Source organism: Salvelinus alpinus, chromosome 22, assembly GCF_045679555.1.
Source record: "Salvelinus alpinus chromosome 22, SLU_Salpinus.1, whole genome shotgun sequence".
Taxonomy (NCBI): domain Eukaryota; kingdom Metazoa; phylum Chordata; class Actinopteri; order Salmoniformes; family Salmonidae; genus Salvelinus; species Salvelinus alpinus.
Window position 1 is genome coordinate 11,227,039 of NC_092107.1, and position 4,368 is coordinate 11,231,406.

The window sequence follows — 4,368 nt, forward strand, 5'->3', positions numbered from 1 at the left end:
GTCTCACCAGAGGTGATGGTCGGATTTGCGTTTATCGTCGAAGGAATGAGCGTTACACCGAGGCCTGTACTCTGGAGCGGGATTGATTTGGAGGTGGAGGGTCCATCATGGTCTGGGGCAGTGTGTCACAGCATCATCGGACTGAACTTGTTGTCATTGCAGGCAATCTCAACGCTGTGCGTTACAGGGAAGACATCCTCCTTCGGTACCCTTCCTGCAGGCTCATCCTGACATGACCATCCAGCATGACAAGTCCACCAGCCATACTGCTCGTTCTGTGTGTGATTTCCTGCAAGGCAGGAATGTCAGTGTTCTGCCATTGCCAGCGAAGAGCCCGGATCTCAATCCCATTGAGCACGTTTAGGACCTGTTGGATCGGCGGGTGAGGGCTAGGGTCCTTCCCCCCAGAAATGTCCAGGAACTTGCAGGTGCCTTGGTGGAAGAGTGGAGTAACATCTCACAACAAGAACTGGCAAATCTGGTACAGTCCATGAGGAGGAGATGCACTGCAGTACTTAATGCAGCTGGTGGCCACACCAGATACTGACTGTTACTTTTGATTTTTATCCCCCTTTGTTCAGGGACACATTATTCCACTTCTGTTAGTCACATGTCTGTGGAACTTGTTCAGTTTATGTCTCTGTTGTTGAATCTTGTTATGTTCATACAAATATTTACACATGTTAAGTTTGCTGAAAATAAACGGTTGACAGTGAGAGGACGTATCATTTTTTGCTGAGTTTAATTATGGTCAGATTCGCCAAATGGAGGCGAGGGAGAGCTTTGCATGTGTCTCTGTGTGTGGAGTAAAGGTGGTCTATAGCTTTTTTCACTCTGGTTGCAGATGTGACATGCTGGTAGAAATGAGGTAAAACAGATTTGTTTGTCTGCCACTAGGATCGCCGCTTCTAGATGAGCATTTTCTTGTTTGGTTAGGGCTTTATACAGCTCGTTGAGTGCAGTCTTAGTGCCAGCATCGGTTTGTGGTGGTAAAAGACGGCTATGAATAATATAGATGAGAACTCTCTCTGTAGATAGTATGGTCTACAGCTTATCATGAGGTACTCTACCTCAGGCGAGCAATACCTTGAGACTTCTTTAATATTAGACATTGCGCACCAGCAGTTATTAACAAATCGACACACACCCCTGCCCCTTCTCTTACCAGAGGTAGCTGCTCTGTCCTACAGAATCAAGGAAAAGCCAGCCAGCTCTATATTATCTGTGTTGTCCTTTAGCCACGTCTCGTGAAACATGAGATATTACAATTTTTAATGTCCCGTTGGTAGGATAGTCTTAATCTTAGATCGTCCAGTTTGTTTTCCAATGATTGCACGTTGGCCAATAATACAAAGGGTAGTGTCTCAAACATTGTGTAATATTGGCAACAGCTAAATTTCACAAATAGTTAATTCACCCTTTTGAAAATGTATCTATAAGGAACAAATGTGGTGTTTGATTGTTTTGACTCCTTTAAAATAAAGAAAAGTACTTTGAGCTTGTGTGAGACTCACCTTGTCCAGGGGAAGGTTAGTAGAGTGCCCCCTGTAGGGCTGTGAATAACATGACAGTCCTCAGAGTCCCCCAATCCCTAAAGGGGCCAGTATCCAGTCCAGAGCATCACAAATGCCCACAGCGTGGTGCACAAACAACAAATATAACAGACAGATTGACACACCAAATTTGATATTAAATGGACATGTGTCCATGGTGGAGGGGAGAGTGGTGTAAGTTGGGCTAAAAGGGTAAATTGAGCCACCCTTGATTCTAGGAAACCATACACAAAATGAATAAGTTGACAAATTGTGGAACACCTGCTCTTTCCATGACATAGACTGACCAGGTGAATCCAGGTGAAAGCTATGATTCATTATTGATATCACTTGTTAAATCGACTTCAAATCAGTGTAGATGAGGGGACAGGTTAAAGAAGGATTTTTAAGCCTTGAGACATGGATTGTGTGTGTGCGCCATTCAGAGGGTGAATGGGCAAGACAAAAGACTTAAGTGCCTTTGAACAGCGCATGGTAGCATGCGCAAGGCGCACCGGTTTGAGTGTGTCAAGAACTGCAACGCTGCTGGGTTCTTCACACTCAACAGTTTCCCGTGTGTATCAAGAATGGTCCACCACCCAAAGGACATCCAGGCAACTTGACACAACTGTGGGATGCATTGGAGTCAAATTGTTTCCACGTAATTTGTCAACGAATTGTGACTTGTAATCTATGTGGAAAATACATTGGATTTGAAGAAAGTCATCAACGTAAACTGTTGCTTTGAGGAGAACTCATTTCAACCACAGGATTATGTCATGGTGGTAAGTAATTTCAACATAGACAAACCTTGTATAAAATATGTTGGATTCACATCTCAACCAAAAATAAAAGTTAAAGAATAGGATTAAATCAAATCAAACTGTATTTAAAATACATTTAAAATGTAGTCCTATTCCTCAATTTAGATTTGGTTGAAATGAAGACGTGAATCCAACATATCAATTATTAATTTGTAGACAAACTGGAATTAAAGCCAGGCTCAGTGGCACAGATGGAGCTATCCAATCAGAAGATACATCTCCTTCATAAATTGATATTTGGTTGCGCTGACAACCAAACACAATTCTGCAGGTCTGTAGAAATCTTCAATTGTTATAATAATCTACATAAAACCTCAAACGCATTGATCACTTGCACCATGTACTTTAATGTAATCTCAATTTTCTGCAATCCAGGTCATTTGGCTGTGCTATTAGATCAAGAACAGTGATAACACATTCAGTTGTACTTAAATAAACAACATTTTACAATGATTTTCCATTGGAATTTGGTTGTGTTTTTATATGGTTGAAAGCATAGTGATAACACATTGGCAATTCAACAAATTTTTGGCAGTTTTTGAGTGGTTGAAAATAGGTTGGAATCTGATTAATCAACGTTTCTACCTAATATTACCCAAATTCTCCACGTTGAAATGATGTGCTGTGCCCAGTACCATGTTTTAATCTGATTAGGCTACTTCAGAAGTCTCCTATAGCCGACCTGCGCACGTTCGTCCACTCTACTCTAATATACTTCCAGCATTCAAACTGATGAATGGAAAGAGATATCTGCTACAAAACACCAACGACTGAAATTATGAGATTGTCAAGCCTTCGATACTGTGTACAAGGTAGGAAGGGATGTATTTTATTTTTGTCGAGATTGACATAGTCTATTTGATTTTGGTGTTGTAAACGCAAACCATGATTTTGAAGAGCCCAAAGTCGGTAATCGGGGATGCTATGCTTTGCTTATTGGTTGTTTGGGGCATTGGCACAGAAATGTGTTGTTGGAAAATGCATTGCATATATTTTATATAATTATATAGCATTTACATTTTGAAAATCTTATTTCCCCCTAGTTGATCATCTGCAGCTGGCTCTGATCGTAGTGTAATGAAACAGGCAGAGAGAGTGAGCTCGTCCGTGGTGGTAGGCGAACCCTCAACCTTAGCCGTGCATGGCATCAACTGCGCCACAAAAGCATGCTGGTAGTGGTAAAGTCGATATCCGCGCTTATAAACAAACACAGGGTCGCTACAGTTATTTGTGGTCGTAATTATTCTTGGGATGGTGTGCAAACTATTTTACAGTACAAGGGGAGCATGTCCCTTAATGACATGCTAAAGTGAGCAACCTTCACACTTTTCATGATGTTCTTCATACACGTTACCAAACATTACTACGTGACTGTATTTACTTATTACTCCATAGGTTACTCCTTTATAGTTATGCATAGGTAATGTGAAGTGTTTTCCAAACAATAACGACTAAGTCAGATGTATTGACAGATCTATGTCATTTATGTGCTCCATGTCATTTGTACTGAAAGTCAGGGTGCATAAGGTGGTTTGTTTCTCTGCTTACCTTGTCTGAGCAAGAAACGGTTTTAATCCTATTCAATGTAATTTCTCTGGACTCAATCTTACAGCTCAGTGAAATAAAAACTCTCATTGCAAACTCAAACAAGCCTGTCTGTCTCTGTCAAACGCAAGTATATCTGTCTACATATTGCTCTTTCTTTAAATTACCATTCTCTGGCATGTTTTTGACTCAACATTTGTCATGAAAGATGCCCACGATGATTACAATCATGACAGGGTTTCAATGTTAAAGAAACTAGTTGCGTTCTGTCATACAGCTGCACATTTATCAAAGTCATGAAAAACTTAACTTTGATAACAAGATAATAGATATTGGATGACAAGAGCACTATATTTTGGGATTATAAAGTGCAAGAACTTGGAGAGTTTATAACTACAAAAAACAGAATTCGATTCAGATATTCCTATTGCAAATCAATGAGACGGCTATAGCCTGAGAGTAACAGG